Genomic DNA, 26,110 nt, shown 5'->3' on the forward strand with positions numbered 1-26,110 from the left:
ATTCACGAACTTTCTGGTCTTTCATTCTCTGACTCATCCCATTTCAGCCTTGGATCTTACTCAGGTTGAAAAGTCAAAGCACACACATTTAGAAGTAATGGGACTATTTTCACTCCAAGTGATGGTTAACTCTCATTACTAGGGTTTGGGATCTGGGGCAACTCAGGACTCTTATCTAGCTTTGAAAGCCTCCCTGTTTTGGGCAGAGGGAGGGGAGGCATTACCAGTAGGAGGTGGGAATGTATCCTTCCCCCCCTTCAGGAGTCAGACTGCTCACATCACAGCTGGAGCTGCAATATGCTTTAAAAAGATGTCGTATATATGCATATAAGCCCTCCTTTAGTTATTACAGAAGTGGGATTCAGCCTACTCCTGGCCTCTTTGACATGTCAAGCTTACTGAATTATTGAGTTTTTCTGCTCCTTTGAGCACGCTTTCAAAATAGGTACTATCTAGTCTTTAAATATATGGATTCTCTATATTAAGCAATAGTCCTTGCAGTATCTGGGTTCTGCTGATTAAGACGTCACTATCCTCCCTTTAATCATTACCTTTAAAATCACAAACTTTCTGAACAAAGAATTATTTTTGGATTTCCCTTTTCTCCACTGATAACTTTGTTACATAAAGTGCTATATACTTTTCTCCATAATCAGGTAGGCTACAAATTTCTGCGTGCATTTTAAGTGAAATCTTTAAGCTGGGGTCCAAAAAAAGCATCAATTATCACAAGACAGAGAACAACTAAAGATGACCAAGCAGGAATTTTTATTCTCAAAGTGCATTTTAAACGTTAAGTCAACACTGCAACATCTACCTGAGCAAATAGCACTGCCTTTATGTTGTGAGAACTGGCTAAACCCACGGACAGATACGGGTACTACTGAGCTCTGCAGTCTCTGACTCCTCCTGACTGCAGCGAGCCCAGAATTTCATTCCCCTGTGATGTTCTGCAGAGCTGAGCCCAAAGCAAATTCAGAACTGAACAAGTCATTGAGCTGCTGTTTAACTTCCCACAGACACATTTGCTAAGGTGTTTAAAATTTCTCTTCTATTAAATACTGTAATTATTCCAGCTAACATGCTCATTCACCTAATCCTACCCTCCTTTTAAGCTTTCTTCCCTTGAGAACACCAAACACTCTTATGTGACCATATCTTTAAGTTAAATAAAGAACTGCAAATGCTTGTCTTCCAAAGGAAATGCTGCACAGACCTAGCGCAGTAGGGGAGCTACATTAACAAGATTCAGACAAAAGAGAACAGCTTAAAGCAATATAGGTACGACAAAATGAAAAGTATTCTAGAGTCCCCTATCCCTCCTTGAACATCCACAAGAATTCTGAAGTGCGTTTGAAAAAGAATATTCTCTCTATTACACTCAAAACAAGCTAATACTTCAACATTTTGGTATTGGGTTACTGTATAAGTAAGATCTCCAGACAAAGATTTGAGGAACAAGATGGTGGTGTGGGAGCTTCCAAAATTACTCACAGCTTCAGGAAGTAGAAAAGATAAAACTAAAAACACCAAAGGAGAATGAAGTTGTGAACATAGCCTACAACATCTTTGTGATGAAGACTGCTGCTACCACGCCAGAGACAGCAGAATCTCTCCATGTCCCCCAGTAATAGTTATTCCATCAGGAAGGCAAAAGGAAAGTCAGGGTTGCAGAGCTAGAAACACGTCTGCACCTAGCGAAGCGGTTGGGCCTACCCCCACAAAGCAGACTCACTGGGGCTTTCAGATAGAAAACAGACCCCAAACCAAATCAACACAGAGCAACTCCAGCCTGAAAGGAACAAAATTACTCCTTATTGCCCCAAGGCTACTTACAGATCACCTCAAAGCAGCAGCTCCTGCACCATCAGCATTCCCCACACAACATGGCTGCCTGTCGTCCCGGCCAAGAAGGAGCCATCCTGATGAGCCTGCCAGGGAGGGTGTAGGCTGCCTGCTCTCTGAAGGACAGCAGAGGAGATCACAGAGCTGTGTGGTACAAGGTGGAATCCCAATCAGGCCTAAAAAGCAGTCAGAGAGCTGGAGTCTGGATGAGTGCTCCATGGCAGGCAGGGCAGGGGTGAGCTGAGCCACAGCACCTGGGCTGGGGGCATGGTGAGGGCCCAGCTGAAGCTGCACAGGGCCTTGAGAAGCCTTAATGGTCCTGACCAGCTCCAGCCCTTTCATCCACCAAAAAACTTTCCTTCTGCAGCCCAGAGGAAAGGAAACAAGCTATGTGCTCCCACTGGGCATGGTTTGTGCCCATCTGATAGCAAGAACTGGAAAGTTTGAATGTGTAGCGAGCATCTTTGAGCCAGGCAATGCAGTCCATAGCCTGGTATTCAAACCTGAAAATAACTTGAGAAGATAAGTAAGGAATTAATTCTGGATTAAGATAGGATGTGAATTTAATTTGCTATGGCACTGCAAAGCAACTGAACAAAACTCAGCCACACAGAAATGAGCATTTCCAATGCCTGGTCGCAGGCCGTGCTGAGGCAGGTGAGGAGGTGGTGAGGGGTGCCTCCCCATGCTGCTCGCCTCCCCTGATCCCTTTGGTTGCTACCTCATTTGCTCTGTCAAAGCCATCAAAGGATGAAAATAAGAAGTGTTTAAACTAAATCAGATAATCCTGACAAAATACAACTGAGAAGCACACACAGTTGTGCCAGGAGGCACGACAGACAGCAGCCTTCAGTAAGGCAAGCACGAAGTGTGGTGTGGGGGGAGCTCCTGAACCTTCAAACCCCGCTCAGCCCAGGCAGGGCTATGTGGCTGGCTCTGCCCTGCTGTGTCCCCCGAGGGTCACAGCGTTGGCTCTTCTCACCCTCATAAAATAAATGTCCCTGGTTGGTCCTACACACACTGTTAAATCCATGACTAGAGCTGGTCATGTACCTACTCATAAGTAATCCTTTGACATACAAACAGTCTTTACAGGAAAAAATGGTAATAAAAGACATAACCTGAATGCCATTTGTGTTATTTTGTGTGTAAAACACTGGGCCAGTATTGAACAATGCAGACTTTCTGAGAGAACTGGCCATAAACGGGTTCTTTTACCAGGTGTCAATACCACAGCCGAATAAAATCTTTACACATTATATTGATCTGTATCTATCACATCTTGATCAAAGCTTCCTGCCTTCTGTTAAGGTATTAATGATTTTCTGAGCAAAATCAAACACAGCTACTTCAACTGTCTGAGCAAGTTGGATGAAGTCTCTTTAATTGCTGACTTTGATGCATCTCTTCTTGCATACCAATTTCAGCTATGTAAGACAGAGAGCAAGCATTAAGTTATGAAAAAAGGCAATAGCAGAGCCAGCTACAGGTAATTTTGCAAAAAGCATCTCACTCATTCTTGCTTAAGTTTCAGTTTCCAGAACTTCCTCTGCTCTGTACTCAGATAGTCTCAGAACAGGAGGTTTTACTCCACAACTGTTTCTACAATGCCGCAATAAAAAAGAACATCCCACCTATAGCTGTAAGTGATTGCCTGCCAATCTGTATCTGGCAATATGTTTGACAAAATTTTGGATAAACAGTGGAGTAACAGTGTTTGCAAAGAAAGCTCTGAGATACTCAAAATGAGAGAACCATTCCCACAGCAGCCTTTCTGGTGCTCTAGTTTGATGCTTTGGCTGGCAATGACTCTGGCCCATTAGCTTTAAGTGTCCGTTGGCACACCTAAAAATATTAAAAACTCCAGTATCATCATTACAAAAGATGCAGCAGAGTTCAGTCATCAAGTCCAGTTACGTATTTCTATAACTAAATGACTGAAATTATCTCTGGTCACTGAAGAGTATAAGCATACAACATACACCTGCTACCTGCATGTCTAGTGCTGATACACTTCTGTCACCTGTGTCAGAACTTTAAAAAGCTCACAGGTGAAATACAAAGATTCACACTATTTTGTTTATTTATTTATTTGTTTTGCACAATCACATTATTATTAGCTGTTTCTACTTAGTCACCTTTTGCTTAGCTCCAAGGGGGGAATGGGAGGAATGAAATCCAAACTTGAAAATGCAGAGGAAAAAGGTTTTGGAATTTATAGACCTAAGACGTCTTCACCAAAGAGCCGTGGTGCATGCTCATGCCCAGATCTCTCAGTGCCCAAGTCCTTGGCAGGATTTCTCTGACACTGCTCCATGTTTGCCTCTTTAAAATTCCTTATTGAGAGGCTTTTTGTGTCTGTGCTTGCAACATGATGAAAAGGAAAAATTTAAGACAATGATATTCCTATAGTAACATATTTGTATTGTTATTGTTAAACTTGTGTCAAAAGCTTATAACTTGGCCATAGAAAAATTTGTACTTGGAGGAAAGCTGGAATGAAAGTGTTTGGCCCTGGAGGGAATTTCATAAAATACCAAATTAAGAAATGTCAATTGGGCTCTTAAATTACGCAAAGGCAAAGTAAATACATCAGTGACTTCAAGAACTCTTTTGTAATCAAATGATTTGTGTTTAAAACCTGAGTTTTGGCAATGGATTAGTTCTTTTTGCAAATTTGTTTTGTACGTATTTTTTGAATTAAAAAAAAAAAAAGATTGCCTCATAATGTAGTAGAACATGCTTGTTTTACTGAGTCATGAATGTTTTGTCCTGTGCCTAAACATATTTTGTTTTGGTATGTTTGTTTTTGTTGTTGTTGGTTTTTATCTTTGTAGAAGACATTGTAGTTGCTCTCAGAAATTCTTCCTCCAATTTTACAATTTATGTCTTGCAAATTTTTATCTCTGACGTGTTTGTTTAACGACTGCCACTGTGTGCACAAATTTAGGCCTCACCTTTTGAAGCAGTGAACCCCTCATCCATTACATTTCCCATTGCTTTCAACAACCATTCAAGTTAAGACGTAAAGATCCTCTGCACCATGCAGGAGAGGACCACTGCATCACACAAACACCTCAAGGAGCCGAACATCTAACCTGCTACTTGGTTCTCACAAATACTGCTTGTGAATTTACATGCCAGTATTTGCACACATGAAGACTTACCCCAGAAAGAACAAATTCAAGAATGACTTTCAACTCCAATGGAGAGCTTAGTGCTCAGGACTTTTACAAATCTGCCTCAGAAAAGCTTAGCATAGATTTTAGGCATAACTGGTCATCAAGCTGGTGGCTTCTGAAAACACAGGGAAGTCTTTTTGAATAGACTACATACCAGCTAGTACATACCAGCTGCTATCATGTGGCAGATACTCTTAAGTTACATTTCCCCTTTTCAAGTCCACACCTGAGTCGCGACATTTTGTACCTGCATTACACAACCTGAAAGTATACACGCTGCTCTCTTCTCAGTGCAGATGACTAAGAGTTTGGTCATCAACAAACTGCAGTGTTTCATTAGACAAATTACACTGAAAAGGATGTGCATGGGCTGTGCATGAATGCTTTAGCCATGTTTCTAAACATACACTGTTTCAATAAACACAAGTACATAGGAAAAGTTCAAATACACATAAAATTACAATGCTACTTTTTGCTGTGCTCTTGTATGATGCTCTTAGTGGTCTCATTGTGCCAAAGTTCCCATCATTTCTGCAAGTCACCACTTCCATCTGGCAGGCTGCAGGGTGGCCCTAGCTGTTCCTGAAGGAAGCAGAGTGCACTTTCCAAGGCAAGTTACATTGCCCAGCCGAAAGCTCGAGTGGCTCTGAACACAAGTATCCTTAATTTCTAACCTTAAGCTATCCTGTGCTGTTGCTGGCGCTGTGTATTTTTCTACCTGTCTCTACTTCTGTAGCAGTATCAGAGAGGTACCTCCCATCGTCACAGAGCCAGCCCGGCCCCGACCAGGGTGAAGGACTTTACCAGCTACAGAGAACACACTCAAGCACCTCAACAGTGATGCAGACATTTACTCAAATTCTGCTTTTAAGTAGCCTGGCGCAAAGCCACCTGCCTGATCTCAGGTTGCTGGGGCTAGAGCCCTTTGCCAAGAGAGATGTGTTGATACACACAAAAGTAACTAACAGCCCCCAGGATGTCCCATCCCCTAGCACAGAGGGCTTGCAGCAGTCCCGGTGGGACGTGGGAGGAAGGCACTATGTGCTGACCATGCCTACTGCCTTGGCTTAGTTCTCAGAGAGGAGAAATCTGGTGGAGAAAACAGTTGCCCACGTAATGGGAGACAGATGTAATACAAGCTAATCTCATATTTTGATCTGCACACACAATACCGTAGGGTTACTGAGAAATCCACACAGCTCTCACACATGCAGGGAGGCACTGAGTGCAGGGTAAGCATAAAGCAAAATAATTTCCAAGGGCCTAGGACTCTCAAATCACCTGTTTTCTTCAGCCCCATTGGTGTTCTCATTATGACCAATATGAGAAACTGTTAGCATGAATCTAACCTCATAACATTTATTACCAATTAAGGAACACATCCCTGCATCAAGTAATGAACACAAGAGTTCTTTCAAAGAGAACTGAACAAGGTATCTTTTTATGTACTATGGACCAAATTACTTCCCTCACTGAAGGGTACATAAGTCTCTCTGGGAGGAATGAATATGCAGGATTTTTTATTTTAAAATGATTTGCTGTCCTGCCATATAATTTGGAAGTTCTGAACCTTCATTGTCAGCATGAAACAAGCTGCATCTTTTGTATATACTGTAGCCAGTGTTACTAGCATGCAAGAAGTACACTATTTGGGGTTTGTACTTCACTTTATGCTATAAAGTTATTCGGTGAGCCTTAACAACAAAAGTATTTACAATCTCCAGGTTTGAATGAATGCATTAATTGTTCTTTGAGTTCAGGAGAGGCTCTGTGCCTGAGGTTGGGAAATATTTCTACTGTAAACATCAGCCCAAGGAGCACAAATTCAGCTTTCATTTTTCTCCATAGTGATCTTTGCATACAACTTACGACACAAAAGCAAGTCAGTATATAGTACAGCAGCAAAAAAAAACATTTCAATAAAAAGAAATTCCGTTTTGTTAATATTTCAGCTGCCTCTACAAACAAAAGATTTGCTGCTATGCCTGTGAATAGCCCCTTCAGTTGCAAGGTATAAGGTATGTGTAAGGCTCACAACCTAAGTGTTGCCCTTGCACTGAACTGCCCTGAAGCAGAAGGGTCATGAAATGTCTTCCTGATAAACTTATTTATATAAGACTGAAAACCAGCAAGACTTCAGTTTCAAATCTGTGAACTTTTACATGTATGTGGATATATGTACTATAGAGTGGAACTAACAAAAACTAGTGCAACTCTCAGAAGAAAACAAACAAACAAACAACAAAAAAAAAACCATAGTATGCCTTGTCTGTTTCTCCTTTCCTTTTTCCCATGTGTGAAAAAAAGAGTGTGGTTATTCATTAGGCCCTTTATTTCAATTATATATTGCTCTGTGCAATCATTTGTATAGGTCAGTCCTAAACATCATACACACCAGCAATATATTCTCTTTCATATAGAGATTGTGTGTATTAGAGCTTCATCAATAGCCAGATAGCAAATAGCACAGCTGTTCTCAAAGTCTGTTTTCCACTCTGATAAGGGCACACACAATTCCCAGTTACACCCACTCTAACCATCTCAACGCTGTGTGTAATCAAAAGCCACTGAAATTCCAGCCTAAAGCCCCTAGTGTAGCTCTTCACCTGACAGATAGTAAGGCACTCTCTTAAAATAAGTGATCGCTGTCTTAAAATCATATTCATGTTGGAGACTTAACAATTCATTTTTCTACTTTTGTGTTAAATTACTGCATTATGTAGTTATAACAATAAAAAAGTCTGATTTCCCTTTATTCAGTGATATGTCTAAGTCACAGTAAGATATTTGCTATTAAAGAGTTTCCCTAGGTACACTGCTCTGTCACAGATCTTAACTCAAAATCATTTCTTTAACATCTGTTCCACAATCATTTCTTAAAGATTTACTTCCTTTAAACACAACTGGGACACTTGATCCTCCCTTGTTTCAATCTGCAATATCCTTAAAAATAACAGTAAAAGACGTTGTGAATACAAAACCAAAACTGACACCAATAAATTTCAGTGACTCATTTTTCTCTTGCATTATTCCTGCTTGGCTGGTTTCTAGGAGGAGATGAACTATAGAGACACTCAGAGGCAATTTAGTGGTATTACAGAAAGACCCATTCATTCTGGATTGAAAAGATCCACTCAAAGCTACAGGAAAACTTCTTTTTTGGGGAAAAACAAAAAAGAAGAATTTCTTAAGTACGAAGTCCAAAATCCCAGCTAGAGCTGCCTTCAGAGTGAAGCGTGTACTCCAGCCAGGCACAGTTTCCCTTGAGAGCAAGTAATAAATAAATACAATCACTCTACATGGTTACTTCAGATTACAAAATTGTTTTCCTTTCGCATAGGAGGTTATCTTAGTAAAATTCACTTTTTTTTTTCCTCCAGAAAACTAATAATATATTAAAAGTATGAACAGATTTACCAGGTGCTAGAAGATTTTATGTCAGTCCATGAGGGTGTTGCCATGGACCTGTCCTCTTTTTTTCCATCTGGAAATTTTGCTTGGGCTGAATTTAAGGATTCTGGACATTGTTCCAGGACTTCTGGCAACCCAGCCAGAGCAGTAACCAGTGCCAAGATGATGGACATCCAGAAATGCAAAAGAAATGTCTCCCAAGCATGCACAGATCAACTGTACAGCACAAGTACCATCAGCTCTACAGGACACATGCCATAGGTCTCGTGTACCGTAGATTTGCTGCAAATGCATAGACCATCTGTGCTACACACGAGCATATATTTCAGGCCGGGAAATCCTGGACAGAAATAGGACTACCTGAACTCACTATTCCTTTCCCCCTTCTTCAGCACACACGCTCGGGCTTACAGCTGCCTCCCCGTCCATGTCCTGACTTTATCAGGTCTTGCTGGGCTGCAGTGGGCTGCTTCGCTGTTGTCTTCAGCAAAGCCCAGGGCCCGGAACACCCATACTGCTCTGAAGAGTCAAGCCACGTTACAACTTCAGACAACCAGATTAAGCTGATGTTGCAAATCTTACCATTTTATCAAGGGTCTTGCAATGTTTGTTCTTGTAGTGGACCCTCTGGAGCTGCATGATTATGTGAGAACTGTATCTTTTCACGTAAAGTTTTTCAGATTAGAACATGTACATTTTCTGATGATCTGACTCCAAACTATACCTTGCCCCAATATGTAGAATAAAGAGCTTGCAAATGTGACCTTTGAGAACTGAAAAGCACTGGTGTATATAAAAAGAGTCCATATTTTGTTCCTTGTTAATTATTTTTAAGCCACTCATAACTCAAGCCATCAGTAGCTTTGAACGTCCTTATCCTGCTGATAAATTGGGCGATTTCATGTGGATCAAAGTTTGATTGAAAAATTAGATTTAAAATGTGGTTTATGTGGGGCTGCAATGTTAATAATAATTACTGTGCAAAAGGTTTTCCTAGCTGGAGACTGCAGCCCTTGTGCTGGATATATTTGTCACAGCAAGTGCCAGAGGTCCCCTCCCAAAGGGTTGAAGGGGCTGTTGCGGCCGCTGTCGGGTCGTCGCCATGCCAGCCCATCACAGCCCCTCAAATGGGGGGTGGCTTGGATTGAGCCAGCACGGTCAGAGAGCACAGGTCCCCATCATTTGTGACACAGATCAAGGAGAGAGAGGGGAAAAAAAAGGGAAATCTGAAATACAAAAATCATAACTTAAAGAAAAATAATGGTATTTTTCTCAGTTCTGTAGCCTCATGCAAACATTTGTAAGAGGCGAAAACTATATTTTCAGTTTGGGTTTTAATAGCAATACTTGTGATTTTTTTTTTTTTTAAGTAAACTTAGTGGAAGTCTGAAAACTTCACAGTTTCAACTTAGGTTAAGCTGAAAATTTAGGTAAATACATCTTCTGAATATATACACACAACCTTTAGGGAGAGGTGTTCCTTAAAATGATGGCTGATGTATCAGCTTAGAGATATGCTCCTCTTCTTTTTTTTTTTCTTTTTTTTTTTTTTTTCCCCCAATAGAACAAACGAGAAGCAACTCAGTGAAATCAGTGGTGACACATGGGTATGATAACAGTATGAGTGGGTGGAAAACCCATCACGACTGGAGTAAGGAATTAGGACTGGTCCTCCCTCAACTGCAGCACAGTTACACAGCTCCAGCCAAGTGAAATTGCTTAAGAAGGGAAATGAGACTCCTTGTATAATGAAAAAAGTCTCCTGGGATGCTGTATGTCTCACTGAAATACTCTTTGACTGATGACAGTGTGGGTGCTGCAGGAGGGCTCTGCCTACCCAGTAGCTCTTCCCTTGGCAGCACCTACCCTGCCCTGCACGCACCCCATCAAAAAATTCCTCACCCACCAGCATCCAGCCTCACTGTGGAAAGGAGCAGACAGTAAAGGTCTCCATTAAATTCCTACTCAAAACCACTCCTTGCCATCTTACTGATGCACAACGTGACAGCCCAGCCTGTTCTGGCCCTTGGCACCGCCTGTGCACAAAGACCAGCCGCCCTTACTGCAGGGGCCTGGGCAGCACCGAGCACACAGGGGCTGGGGTCCACTGAAGCATTTCAGTCCATAACTAAGGCTCCCAGATGCTGCAATGCTATAAATAAGGTGTGACAATGCGCCTTAATCACTTCTGCCAGAGTCAGTACACACATTCCTTTACTTCAAGGAAAGAAAGGTGCTCTCCATTTGAGTATGTTCTTTTCAGTATCCCAAACTCACATTTAGAACATTTCTCAAAACAGTAAATATATGACAGTAAAGATTCCCCCAAAAATGCAAATATACATTTTGACTTAATACAGACATCCCTTTTTGCTGGCAAAGGATTGTTTCAAATATTTACTAGCTCTGGCAGCAAACCCTGGTGCAGAGCAGTGCGAATGGTCCCCAGCTCTGTTTTCTCTGCCTCTCCCTGGCAAATGGATCTCTAACTTCCATCTCCCATGGAAATTGGTAGCACAAGACCCCCTACCATGATGCTCACTCCCTTTTTCTTACTCAAATGCATGCGCTGCCAGGAGTATTACACCAAGGAGTAATGCTGGGTCCTCCCACAGCTTCTCATGGCAGCCTGGGTCCCATGCGGCTGAGCGCCCGTCGAGGAGCAGGCTCAGAGTCATCTGAATTTCAGAACATTTTATCCAACTGCTTCGAGGTTGCTGCTCCTATTTCAGACCTGAAAAATGGGCTGGTGTGCCCAAATACTTATCTGTTGTTCTAGAATTATGGTCTAGTATAATTCTAACGTCTGTAACGCCTCTGACTAATAAGAGATACTGCATTTCCTTAAATAGCTTGCCTCACTTTTATCCCAAGACTATCAGGAGTACAACACCACTACTAATACAAGCACTTTACAATTATTAATGGATTAATCTTCACAGCACTATTGTAGAGATGGAAGACAAAAGCACAGAGATAAAGCAAGTAGCTATTTAAGTTTGAGACCCAGCAAAGAAGGGAAAAAAAAATACCAAAAATTCTAGTTCCTGTATGTCCTTACATCTGCATTGTAGCACAAGCTTTTATTTTCTTTTATTTTTTTCATAGCTTTTTATATATATTAAATGAAAACCTTGATTGTTATAAATTTTAAATTGCACAGAATACTAAACTTCCACAGAAAATCTTATCACCATCCAAAAGAAGCTGTTTCAGTCAGCATTTCCCATTTAGCAATTTTGACTGGTCCTGCTTCTGACAGCATTCAGCTGTCCGAGCTAAATATGATTTTGCCGAAGACTTTGCTGTAAAAAGGAACGGCTTCTTCAATAAAACCAACTTTACAAAAAGTCTAATTACTCATAAACAAGAAATTATTTGTTATTCTACTGACATAAAGGTAGTAAAACCCATGCAAGATGTGGATCACAGAGGAGTCTAGGGCACGGCTGCTGCTTTACTCCAGAAACCCCAGCGTTTGGTAGGTGTCAGCTTCTGTGTTTTCATTTGTGAACAATGAAGGGCACCTGCATTTTCAGAATAACTCATTTCCACTGGTTAATGGGCTAAACTGGCCAACGTACATATGCCTGAATACCATGGGAAGTATTCCAAACACACACACTGGTACTTGCAGGAACACAGCAAAGTTAATGCTATCTGTGTGTTGCTTTTTGTTCCCAATCAAGCACATGAAAAAATGGAATTTATCTTAAAGCTATTGAGAAAACCTCCTCTGTTGGATCTGCTCTAGATTTCCAATTCCTCCACTTCCCTTTATCGGCTATCATGTACAGATGCTTCATTCTTCAATGAGAAAGCCAGAAAATTAAAATCAATAACTTCATTATGTTTACAGCATTTTCCTGTTCACCTGAGTTTTTCCTGTCTTAATGTCTTACTATAACTTAAAAATCACTGCTTAGTTTTACTGAAATATTCCATTTTTATTCCGGTCATATGAGGATTAGGAGTATGGAAATATATATCTTATATTCTATAATGCATATCCTGAAAGGACTAAAGCAAAAATCTCAGTTTCTGTTCACAAAATGTCCAACCGAAGGAATTATAACCAAGTATTTTTATTCTATCTTCTACTACATGGTAAAAAATATTATTTTTTTAAAATGGGACAATTACCAGGAACCTTTTAAAATCATATTCTCATTTTCTGACAAGAATTCTTCCTGCACAGTTCTTGTTTTGTGCATATACAAAAAATAAATAATTGACATTTTGTACTATATGAACTTCATGTATTATTAATTTGATGGAAATGAACACATGATGGAGCACCTTCTTTATCTTTGTGATTGTTTTCACAGATATGTCAGTAACACTGATATTGCGTTGTATGATGTGTCTTAGGGACTGTAACATTTCAACAAAATATCTCGAGAAATATATGTGCACCCACAATGTCATCTAACAAACTCACCTTTCATTACAGTCATCTACAGTAAATCTAAGCTTGCATTTGCAAGGCAAATCTAAAAAGCTACTGAAGGTTAAAAAAAAAAAAGTATTAATATAGCAATAGAGCCTTCGAGATTACTTTTCCTATAATTCTAATGAGACAATAAAAATAAAAATCCAGAGATTCAGACTTGACGGTTACACAGAACTTCCTTCACAAGAATATTTGGGATCTTCATTAAATGATATGCTATGTGCTATTTCTATCTCATCTAAAATTCTGGCATCTCCTGACAATGTATTCTCCCAGTGATATGCACATGTGTAATCACTCATTTACATTAATGGGATTATCGGTGTTTTGTATCTAGGGGAGAAAACCTTCCCCCCCCATCTAAGACTGGTTGCTCACTATGCACTTGGCATCTGAGATGTATTAAGGTTTTTCCCTAAACAGGAATTAAGTCTCCCCTGTACAGCATGTCATACTTGCCTGAAAGCAAAAATGCTGCCTACTAAGCAATAGACACCCTAATTAAAGTTGCCTAGCATAATATCAGCCCGTTAGTATAAACTAAAGACCAAAGAGAATAATGGAGGTGGTATTAGGATACCACAAAACATAACCTAAGGTCAAACGAAGATTAGTTTGCTTTGGGTAATTTCTTTAAATTCATACATTTTAAACCAATTTCCAAAGCCAAATATAGACAGGAAAATGCATGTCAGTTTTCAAGCTCCTGCCAAAGCAAAAATGATAACAAATAAACAGCAATAAAATAATTGTCAATCAGATGCTCTTGCTTGAATATTTTGCAATAATGAGACATAATAAATATTCATCAGCACATAATCCATAAAGGCACACAGGACCATATTTTATGCCTGTGTGTAACATATTGTGCTGGACAGTTACAGCTGATTGTGGAATAGCAGGAGTCTTACAATGCTTTCTTGCACATTACGATTCCTTTATCCCTTACACACAGCCTGGAAAATCTGAACCCTTAGAAATTGTGGGAGAAGGAAGGGGTAAAGATTATGCATGTTTCAAATCAGTCCTTTTTGCAAGGCATTCTCTTGAGAGGACAGGCCAAGCTCCTGAAATCAATCGACCTTGCAATTGCAGTGTTCAAACTTTATGTTTAATCGATAATCAAATATTTAAAAGTGAAATTTCTTATAAATATACACTCGGATTAACTGTTTCAGATTGAACCTCAGGAAAAGAAAAATGCTAGCAGTAATACTGCTCAACAATTGCCCGTTAAAATAAGCCTGCTTTAAAAAAAAGAAATCTTCATCCTGACAATTAGCCAAATAAAACAATACGTTATCCATATTTGTTAAAAACACTTGCATGGCACTCTGACAAACAGGAACATGTTTCAAAATATAGGGTAACCGGCCCAGAAGAGCTGATAAAGGAACCAGCTTGCAGAGAGTCTGGGTTTGTTTTGTGACACCCTCCACAGCACTTGAATTGTTTCTGTACACATCTATCACACAGTCCTTCAAGGTGTTTATCACTAGATTCAGGAAAATAAGCCCCAGGAACCGCTAATCCATGCCGCTTTACTGCAAAGCACAGGTGGGACCGTGTTCCTGAATTTGACCACAGGGTCAAATCCTGCCCGCACAGGTCACTGCCCCTCCTGGCATTCTGCCCTCGAGCTGTGGTTCTTCAATAGCTGCCTCTCTGAGGTCGTTCCCAGTGCTGCTTTCCACCTTTCCACAAACCCAGCTCAAAGCGGAGACCTTGGCCTCCCTCTTCGGCCTCCCCCAGGAGGCTGGGGAGCGCTGGAGCACACACCTCGCCGTCAGTCCTACCACAGTCTGCGCCTTCAGCAAGGAGCAGAAAGGTGTTCGTGTCATAGGCCCATAGCCTAAATTTGTTCTGAATTTCTTCTGACAAACATGCCCAAAGACCCAAGGTGAAGGAAATAATCAGCAACGATGTATTAAAACCTGGAGAGCAGAGCTCAGATACAATAATCACTTTTTAAGAGCACCTGGAACGTAGGCACGAAATGCCTGTCTATTAGCCAGTGGTCTGGAAGTCTTCAATAGTTAAAAATCTGTCGCTGCTAGGCTGTTTGGCTAGGAAAGAACAATAGCTGCAAGATACGTTTGAAATATTTTGCATGAGTGCCTGCTTTAGAGCAGGTCTGAGCTGCTGTCATTAGAAGTCAGCAGAGAGAATCCCACGGCTCTCAGTGCTACAAGCTCGCATCCTGCAAGCTTCGTTGTGCAGCTAAAGGTAGGGCTGTGTACGAACAACAACGTACTACAGATCCCAGATACTCAAGCTCTCTTGTGCTGTGCAAGACTCCTGTTATCACACTTGGCAGTAGTACTCAAAATACGGCTTTCACAGGTTTGAAATGGAGATGACAGAATATCTATAATGGGACCCGTTACGTGAGTGAATTCCTTTGCTCCTCCAGCAGTACGATTATACGTGCTGTGCTGGAGCACACGGGAAGAATGACTTATCTGTACCGCAGACGGAGCAGGTTCTTGGAAAAGATGGGTGAGACCTCTTGGAATGGGTTATGATCTTCCTAATCTTATGCAATTACATAGCAAAGTGGGCAGGAGCTGCTAAAATAAGCATGTATCAGGCAATAAATGTAATGCGCAAGTTTTTCTGTAAGGAGAAATTAGAAAATTCAGGTAAGATTAAAACCAAAAAGATGGCAAGTAAGTAAGAAGGGAAGCTTTCTGGGCCCATGCTTGCTGTCCTTTCTAACCAGGACTCCTCCAGTGGTATGGCACAGCTGAAAGCCCGCACTGTTGCCTGGTGCCATGGTGAGCATCCGTGGGATGCCTTTCTCTGAGCCCAGCTCTACAAACAGCCAAGGGGATGTCGGCATGGTCAAGCCTTGGCCATCTCCAAGCCCTGCTTGGTCCCGTGGGCTTTCAGAGGGCTGGGTGTTTCAGCGGGGCCAGCCCCATGGCCTGGTGGATGCGATCATCTCGACGTGTCACCCAGGTAGCCCTGGGCCACAGTCCAGTAATTGCCAGGGCTTCCCAAATGCCAGGATGAAAACCAACTCCCATCAAAATTGAGTGGCTCTGTCAAGTTCAAAAGGTGAAATAAATGAATCTTTACACATTATAAGAACAAAATCAACATTCTTCTGTGGCATAAAGTGCCTGAAAAACTAGCAAGTAAAAGCAGGTGTGATGTGCTCCCTGTCAGCTAACGACACTGATAAGCTTGCCATGCCTGGTTCTGCTTCATTTCAAACAGACTGCTGGAAAAAAGGGGGAAAAGCCAGAGCAGAAATAATTGCTGGAGCTTCGAGTTAGCTGAGAGAGCCTGCAGGCTAAGATCAACGCGACTGATTTCATCCTCTTCCTTTTATTTCTATAACCTTAAACGTTCTGCTATTATAAAAGTCATCATGTCAGCTTTCCCCCAAGCCTTAGCAGCGGCCTATTTTAAAATTGTATCAATTGGTAAAGCTCTTGGCTGGAGTATTTTCATCTTGATTTATGGCTTTTGAGCTTTAAAGATGAAGCAAAACTCCACTGACCTGATCCAAGCATGTTTGCACATTGTCGCCCGCATATGTTTATAATCAGGTCCTACAGAAACAACACATGCTTAGGAAAGCTTTAAAATTGCAGAGAAAGAAGCAAATTGCAAGTGAACACTGTTTATCCTATATTTGTCTCCAAAGACAAAACAACACCCACAAAAAACAAGAGACAGAACACCTATTTTGATTCTAAATGGTCTTTCTCTGCTTAATATCAGGGCTTTAGGACTTCCTGAGGCCATTGATAAGGTAAGGTTTTTGGAATTAAGAAACTCGTAAATCAGTGTAACAAATGTGGACATATAATACCATGGCCTTGTCCTTGCTTCCAGATCAATGTAACAGATAAAAGAAATCGAGGCTAGTGAGGATGGGGGCAAAGGCACTCTTGTATTTTTTTTTTTTTAAGCAGGGCCTGATCAAAAGCAAAGCCATAACTTCGGCTGTTTCAGCAGAGAAGCAGCCAGGCAGTGCTAACGCGTATTGCTGCCTTTTAAACACTTGCAGCACGGACCCCAGAGAATGCATTATTAAAATGTTCAAGAGGATCATATTAGGGCTTCAGAATAAATACTAACTTGCCACAATAATCTTCACACATTTGTCCGTGGGGAACGGAGGAATAATGACCCTTTGAATCTGTAATACAAAGGAGAGGCTTTTCTTCTCCCCTCTCCTTGCCAGCAGTGAGGTGGCATTGCACACCAAAGAGCCTGCCGCTAGCGGAAAGGTTAAACTGCTGGAGGAGGGAGGTGGGGAAAAGAAACTTCACCTAGAAAGATGGTGACTGAGGCAGGAACGTTGAGGTAAGGCTCGCTACCACGGCGGGGAAACGCGCACTGGAGAGCCAGGGCACGCAGGGGGCCTGCTTTCGGGCCTCGGGTGCCCTGGCCTAGCCGGCAGCGCCGCTCTTGCCCCCGGGGGAGGCTCTCCTCTGCTGCCAGGGCCACAGCATGGTGTGTGAGCGAGGCCCTCGGTCCGGCCGAATTCACGTTTTTGGTGTGAGAATGACCTCAAATAATCCCGTCGATAATTTCCAATAAGCTATCCATCAAGCGCACCGCTTCTTGTGATGCGGGCGGAAGAAAAGCTCCATCCAAATCTGGGAAAATTCTCTTTGGATTAAGTGGAATTTAGACGATCCCCTAAAAATGATCTATATCTGCTCAGCAGACAGACAGCAGGTCAGCAAACGCCGGTCTTCCTCTGAGGCGACCTGGGGGTCTGAAACAATCCTTTTTGCCTGTCTCCTCTCTCCCCTGTTGAGAAATGGCTCGGCAGAGCTCCCCTTACCCAGGGAGGTGCTGGAGAGATGGCACACGAAAAAATCTGCTCTCTCCCTTTTCCCAGGACAGAACTGCTCCCGACAATGCCCTTTGTATCTGTTAGCAAATGAATTAAAACATGCAAATAGGAGAAAGGCCTGCCGAGTTCCCCCTGCACTTCGAAAGCACCCAAAGTCACAATGCAATGCAAGTAGGAGCCTTTTAAAAACAGCAACTGCGTTAGCGGAGCCGGGGGGGAGAGAGGTTGTGCATGCAGTCAAAGCCATAAACGCGAGCCTTAGTCTGAAAAAAGGTAATTGTGCTGCGAATGCTGACAGATTTGACAGAAAGTGTCTTCATTGAGAAATTGCATTTTGAAGTTCTTCCCGTTCCTTCAGAAATAAATGGACTAAAGCACCAGGGCTGGCTCTGACAGGAAGCGGGGATTCGGGACTTCAAATACAAACATTATGAAAAACAAGCAACATCTGCAAACAGTAAGTACTTATTTATATTTTATGGAGTGTGTGCTTGGGATTTTGACAGGTTTTTAAACAGAGCCTATATTAGGCCCATACAAAGGCGAGAATGTCCCTTTTTAAAAATACATTATGCTGCTGAAAAGAAGTCTAAATCTGCAGCCCGAGCCTCAGGTGAGCTCTGACCCCTCCTAACCTGGTCTAACAAAACACACATGTGGTGTTTGCAATGGAACAGTTTACTGCTACTTTCTCAAGGTCAGGACAAGACAGACACTTGAGGGTTAGTATTCAGCAAGCTTTTCCCTCAGCTGCCAGAGTGGCTTTGAACTTTTCCCTTTTGAACAAATAGGAAACGAAACTGTGAGGAAACAAGTGCTTGGAATCATAGCAAGGAACACATACCAAAAAGAGAGGGGGAAAAAAACAAACTATAAGCAGACCTTTTTCAAGCAAAAAAAAAATAATCCAAAAAGCAAAACCAGCCTGACATCTAATTTAAGGGTTTAAAATTATTCTGTGTGTAGTTTTGAAATTTTAACACACACTCCTTTTCACATGCTATCCCTTTATTTTTTTATATAACAAATAATAACCGGTTGGCAGGTATGGTGCACTGTGCACTATAAAATATTTAGTAAGGCAATAACGACTCCCTGGGCAGCATAAGAAAACCACGATTATATTCAGAGAGAAAGCCATGAACAAACAGAGGGGAAAAAATACAAAGAAAGATAAAGGAAGGCCTTTCATCAGGTCTTCCTGTCCAATAACACACTCAGGCTTGATCCATATGTTTTGAGAAAAATCAAAGTGTCACGACTACCAAAAATGTCAATAGCTCCAGTAAGGAATATTGTCTAACATTTTCTATTACACTGTTGAAGAATTTGCCTCCCAGCGCAATTTGGAAGAAAAGTCTTTTATTTCTAAAACACTAAAAAAAAAAAAAGAACAAGGCACGCTTCTGTGCAATGTGTAATACAATAATGCTGTGGGCTTCCAAACTATCCTGGAAACTGATACTTTGATGAAAGTGAGTCCTTCTCCACACCTCTCATATTTTCTGTCCTTTGCACATAGACAGGGCTGCGAGGCACATCCTGGTCAGTTTGATCTAATAGCGCACTACACCATTCAGCTTGAAATTGGAGAAGGCACACTTTCATCAGCCTTAATATTTTTATAATCCTGCATAATGATCGCCAGGATTGGCTAACCCTCCTCCCTCCCCAAAAAAAAGGGGGGGGGGGGGAAGGGAGGTCCAGGAAGGGGGCAATAATTTTACTTTGCTCAAAGATGTGCATCTGTCCGTGTGGTGTTTGCATCTGTGTGCATAGCTAGCTCTTAAAGACATCCCATTTCTTCCTGTCATCTGTAAACAAGCAATTTATTGCTGTCTTGGCAAAATGTAAACAAAACTTAGCACCTTGCCCTGGGGAGAGCTGCAGCTAACATATGGTTTGTCTGTACCTTGGTGCACAATTTCTTTTGTGTTTGCCTTTTCCAGCACCCTTCAAGTTCCAGAGGGAAAAAACACATCAGTGCTGCTGTGTCTTTATCCCAGGGAATCTAAACTAGAATTGAGCGTGTTGCAGGCAATCAATATTGCTGTGCAAATTAGCCTTTATGACTGAACCACTGTTTGCTCAGAGGAAGAAAAAAGGCGCTGGCATGAGTACAGTGCACCCACCAAGCTCGTGCCCCGAGTGCAGGGCAGCTCCACGCGGGTCCTGTGGCATTTTCTGGAGGAGGGAGGAGTCCCACAAAGTCACAGAGCTGCTCAGTGCCGACAAAGACACAATATTTTTTTAGGTGTTTGCACTAGAGCCTGCTCCTGTCCTCTCGGCTAGAGGAGCTCGCTCACAGCCGGCTACCGATGAGAGCCACCATACTGGAGAGGGCTGCAGGGGAGGTGCAGGGGGCACGGCTTGTCCTACCTGCAGAAGGGAGGGACGGATGAGGGGCGGCCTGACAGCAGCCCCAGGACCTGTGAGTGTGCAGCGAGGAGATGGAGCCAGGCTCTACGCAGCGTGGTGGGAGAACGAGAGACAATGCACAAAAGGCGAAGCGGGAGGTCTGGATGGGAGATGAGGAGGACCCTCCCCCCAGGCTAGCCAAGCAGGGGCATGAGGTGCCCGGAGAGCAGGTGCAGTCTCCATCCTTGAAGATTTTCAAGACCCAATGAGAAAAAGCCCTCAACAACCTCTCTGAAGCCCATACTAACCTGGGGGCTGGACTAGAGACCTCCTGAGGCCCCTTCCAACCCAGACTATGTAATGCTGTCCTTAAAGCCAAGCCATGAGCCCATGCTCAGTTACTCATAGAAAAACCTGTTAGTTCAATAAGACAGACTTTTGGAGTAAGATGCACAGTAAAGCATTTCAGAATCTGGCCTTTGGCGCACTATTTGTCATTAACTTTTGCACCCACTCAATATCTTTCCAGTACAGTATTTACACGACATCACATGAACACACCTACTTACATATTGCTGCATGCAGAATATCCAGCATGGCTGCCCTGTCAATATTTGGTTTTATTGCTCAGTGCAAAGGCGTTTGTTTTCCACCTGTAGGTTAGTAAATGAGAGGTCTAGCACAGTAATGGACATTAGTAGGCAATAAACTAAGTCATTGTTTTAACAGGAAGGTGTCCAAAAGTGAAAGTAAATAGAATTGCCTGCCCAAACAAATCACGCGATAGGAGGAAGAAATGCTCTAAGAATTTATTTGGTAGAGGATAAACAGGAGAAGATAACTAGAACGGAAATACTTGCAATGAACAAGATATTCAACACTTGTAACTCCTTTTTCTTGTTTGCAAATTATCTGCAAACTGACAGTGAGCTTGTGTATCTATTTGCTACTTAGAATTACCCGGCAAATGGGTCACGTCAGCAAGCTGCTGCCAGTGCTTTACTGGCAGGGTTTTGTTTTTTGTCTTTTTTTTTTTTTTTTAAACCACCACTATTGCTTTGAGCCTTTTTATGTTCTTTGTGCAATCAGCATTTGTGCCAGGCAATCTCCTCACCTAAGTCACATGGTGTTTCGCTCTCTCCCTCTGGTATCTGGTTAGCCGATTCCCATGCCAGCAGAGAATGCACAAGATGACCATTTACTTCTGGCACTGGTCATTTATAATCACGAGTTCTTTCCGCAAATGTTTTTGTGCAAAGAAAAGAGCTCAGAATGTTCCCAGACAGCGAACAAAGATGTAGCAAACACTGCTAAATTAACTTGCATCTTTCACTTACAATAACACTTGCAAATAATTTTTTCAAGTATTCATGCACCACTAAAAATAGCCCCTCTTAACTTTCTGCAATAACAGCGGGCTATATTCTAAATAATATATTTAAAAGGATCACAGAAACCATGAAAGCTTCCTTCCTTTATGCACTGGATTTAGGGTGCTTTTAGCTATCATACCACCCAGACATTGCTTATGAGACTAGCATACAGAAGAAAAACAGCCAGAAAGGATAAGATAGGATTGACAGTCAGAGCTGCAAAGTCACCCACCCCCTTCCAAATGCATGCCCAAATGCTGCTCCGTCCCTCCTAGGGCTGGCTGCATCACTGAGGGCACCCTAAGGCAGGGTGTTTGTCAGCACCCTTTGCCTTTGCAGCTGCCCACCATGCTCACTGCTGTTCCAGCAGCCCCATCAGGTTCCCAACACCTGCTGGTTTAGCTGGAACACACAGAGATGGAGCAACACGGGAAGCATTCCAACCATTTGCACTTTGTACACTCTGTTTTGAAAAGAAGTCCAGCAAGAGAGACTATGGCTAAGATCTCAAGCATAGTATTACCAGAGACGTGACACTGTCTTACTCCTGCAGAGGAAAAATGGTCCCCAGATGACAAAATTTCCCTCTAGTCAGTGTCAGTAAACAGCAACAGAAATCAAAAGTCACAAGGGTACAATTGTCATTAGTATGTAAATTTTAAAAGCTAAGTCAAAAATATCAATACTTTCCACTTAATTTATTACTATATAAAGATGGATGATAGTAAAGTGAAACATTGATTTTCAATGCCCTTTAAAAAAATGGTGACGAAGAAAATACTCAAGGACAACTACTTCAAAATACACAGACTCAAAATTAATTATTGTATTTTTTTTTTTACAACTGCTTGTTCAGTTCAATCCTATTTGATTGCTTTTTTTTAATGAAGAAAAGGAATAGACCGTTTATGTAAAGAGCCATTTCAAAATTGATTAGATGTAAAGACAGGTTAGCATTTTTACAGTATTGACAGAAAACCATTAACCAGGCAGCCTATAGACACGGTCACTGAAAGTTAATCGAAGTGAATAGTAATTTCGTAGGGCTTTGCGTGACAGTCATACAAGCTCACTGCTTCTATTCACAGATTTTGGTTGTAACCGATCTCTGCGATGCATTGAACTGTCTCTTTTGAATGCAGTGTATAATTACTTTTGGATCATAATCACTGAGTTTAAACATTTTTGATAGTGTGTAACTATTGTCACATGCTTGTTTCTAAAATTAACTACAGCATCTTCAACAGTACATAGAGACTTGGATTTAATAGCACTGTAAGCAGTCTTGGGTAATAACTTTACTTTGATTATTTACCTTTCAGATTATTTAAGCCTACATTGTAAGATAAGGCTAGAGCTAGGAAATTCTTTTAAAAGAAACAATACTTGTGGGCATTTTAGGTCGATGGTTCTGCAGCATTTCTGTGCCACCTGACAAATAGTACCTGCTTGCAGCAAACACGGTCTTAATAGTGCTAAGCTGCCACTAACCAGTTTTTCACATGGTTGTGGACACAAAACAACCGGTACAAGTTAAACACACCAGGCAAACGAGATAGAAGGCCTGATTAAGGGGATATCCAATTTAATAATGTAGATAGCAAATAAGCACATTTCCTTCCACTTTTATAATTGCACTGTGGATCATAAAACCAGGACAAGAAAAAAAATACTGTTTTTACTCATTACTCCCTACAATTAAATCAATGTTACCTTTGTTTCACATTATTAGTGCGTTATATAAAGCAAATGCACTGCAGTGACATTTTTATTTTGATTTTATTAAAAAATATAGGCAACTGCTGCAGCTTCCATCTGACTGCAGCATAGCTTTGTCCCATGTTGCAGGGAGAAAACACTTGGAGCTTTAAGCTTCTTTCCAGATTTGAAATACTTTGTCAACTAACACCCTTGTTGACGTCTACCTGGGAAGTGTTCGTTCTAGCCAGTTAAGCTTTTGATAACAAGTTTTACTTCCTAGTATCTGTGATGTCATGAACTTAGTAGAGAAAATATACAAACGGTTGAATTTCACTTGCATTTCCCCCATCCTGGCTTACATGCCCACTTGCAAGGTTTCATCAGTGACACCACTGGGCTGGATAACAACATCCTCGTAAGCCTCATTTGTTCCATTACCTTATTCCAGCATAAGAACAACAAAACCCGAAAGGACAGACCATTTTCAAAGACAACTTTCTGAGCAATTACCAGGGAAACTTCTGCTTTCCACCAGATCCTTCAGCAGGAGACCCGTGCTGGATTATGAAGGGTACTGAGCACAGCAAGGCTGTGGGATTTTTTTGCTAAGGGCCAAAATTTGGCCCTTGAACAGCACAGTATTTAGTAGAACAATGTCAAGAGGAAATTTATTATAATGTCCACTCAGAAAGAGAAGCCAGTAATTAGGGCAATCCTTAACCAGACAATAATTCTCCAGCAGCTCAGGAAGATGTGGCTGCCTCTGTGCGCCAAAGCCAAGAGCACGTATCATTCCTCCGGGCTACTTGCATTGCACAAATGTTATGAAGAGTGGTTGTTAAGGAGCTGCAATGCAGCGTGCAGCACACCGTGGCAGATGGAAGCCTACCAGTGCTCACAGTGGTGAGAAGGGATCTGTGCTTTTCAATGCATTTCAGCTGGAAGTGAGTTTTAAGGGAACAAAATGAGAAGCAGGAGTATGTTCCTTGTCAAACTGCAAAGTGGTTCAACATGAATTTTGAATACACGGGCCTTGCTAAAAGGTGAAAAGACTGAAAAATGTTTCCTTATTTGTCTTGAAAGGAAAACAGGAGAAAAATGCAAAGATGCCAAAAGCTGGAGGCATGCAAAGCTCAGAGACACAAACCAAAGGCTGTCCCAACCTGCAGCTGTTGCACAAAATACCCCAAAAGCCTTCCCCAAGTAAATATCTTCCTTGCCTGCCTCTGTATTAGCAAATACTATGAACCCTGACCCAGCTTAGAAAAAATTTAATATTTTCCCCCTAAATACTTTAAAAAACATATTCAAGGGGCCTGGTGGAGTCAGGAAGTCTGGCAAGAGGTAATTTGACATCTGAATTATTTCAAGGCCAATATGGAAAGCTATTCAAAGGCTTATTTGGAGATATGTCAATCAAGAGACTACTTGCACCACAGAGATGATGTTGGAAACCTAGCTGGCTTTCAGAAAGCTGTGAGATAGAGCAAGGCAACTACAATGAATGTCACATCTAAATCTAAGATGTCTACGATTAAGAAAATTATCTTGGTAATATGCCTATTTCCACACCTGTAAAAGCATTTAAAATTTATTAAAAATGATAAGCGTAAACAATGAACATGGTGTAAAAGCTTCCCTCTGCTAATTTGGTTGCACTGATTAAGATTTTCCGTGATGCTTCTAAATTGGAACGTCAGCCCCATGCTTCACGGCGAGGCTCTGCAGCTCAGGTTCACCGTGCTTTGGCTGAACAAGTGGCCTTCCAGCACTCTGCTGTGTTCAGGGGCAGGCACAAGTAAATAGCCTTCCTTTCATTCTAGATAAGGTGTGGATGATTTAATTATTCACTACTGTCCACGCAACAGAGCTTAAAATAAAATGGCCAGGCTTTTGCTCTGCATTCTCTTAAGGTATTTCCCTCCACACACACACACAAAAAGCCACAAAACAACAACAAAAAGTTAAATACCCATTATTAAAATCTGAAAAACCAGCACAGCTGTAATTATGCAAATCTGGAGCCATTTTGCTAAGAAATGCCCAAGAATGTTCTGAAACATAATCAGCAGTAGGAAAAGAAAAATAAATTAATGTTCATTTCTGCACATTGTTAGTAGTAGCACATGGCTAACAGCAGGAAAAAAGGAGGTGCAATGGATCCTGGGATTGACAGGGTTTTTTTGCATGTAACACAGATTTGCATGTAGCACAGATTACTTTTTAGATGTAACTCAGAAGAGTCACTTATTTTTATGGTGTCTCTCTGGTGTTCGCATGAATCCTTGTGCTGCCACCGCTGCACGTCCTAGGATTTGTCATCCTGCGGCCTGGTGCTGGGCCGGAGCTGTGGCCGACCGCAGCTTCTCAGGGATCGGCTCTGGCATGAGACAGTTGGAAGCAGTTTGTCGCCGTGGCTCTTCGCCATACATTACAGACAATTAAAACTATTTTTGTGTCGTGCAGAGCCACGTATGACGCCGCGCTGCGCAAGCAGAGCAGAACCCCTGGCTGAACAAAGCAGGCTGCAGTTTGTGACTGCAGAGTACCCACATACGTACATTTTCATCTCCAAAAGGCCTCACTCACAGCCTTAAATGCCTAAGCAGATGTAGATATTTAAAAGGACATTTCCCATCTATTGATAAAGCCACATTCACGACATTCATCACCTCATCTGAAGGAGAGCATCAGGCACAATTCAGCTGCAGGCTGCGGCAGGCAGTCCATCCCAAGGACAAGGAGTATTGCCTGGGTCAGGCCTCCAGGTCAAACTCAGCTCTGGGGCTGCAGACCCTAACTTCACAAAGGGAAGTTCCTGGTAAGTCCTTTTTTCTGGACACACACATACACATCTGCTACGTACTGATTTGTTCCTCAAAAAACAAACAGACACAGAAGAAAACAACAATGACAAAAAATCCTTGCTTCTGCCTTTGGTATTTTCTTAGTACAAGTGCTCATCTTA

General features: G+C 41.8%; 1 protein-coding gene across 2 annotated transcripts in view; it reads right to left on the reverse strand.

Moving 5' to 3' along the window:
* Nucleotides 1-26,110, reverse strand: part of LOC308176823 (uncharacterized protein) — a 239,563-nt gene that overhangs the window by 200,652 nt on the left and 12,801 nt on the right. The gene's annotated exons all lie outside the window — the stretch shown is intronic.

The sequence above is a fragment of the Anser brachyrhynchus genome (assembly GCF_964034855.1).
Source record: "Anser brachyrhynchus genome assembly, chromosome: 12".
Taxonomy (NCBI): Eukaryota; Metazoa; Chordata; class Aves; order Anseriformes; family Anatidae; genus Anser; species Anser brachyrhynchus.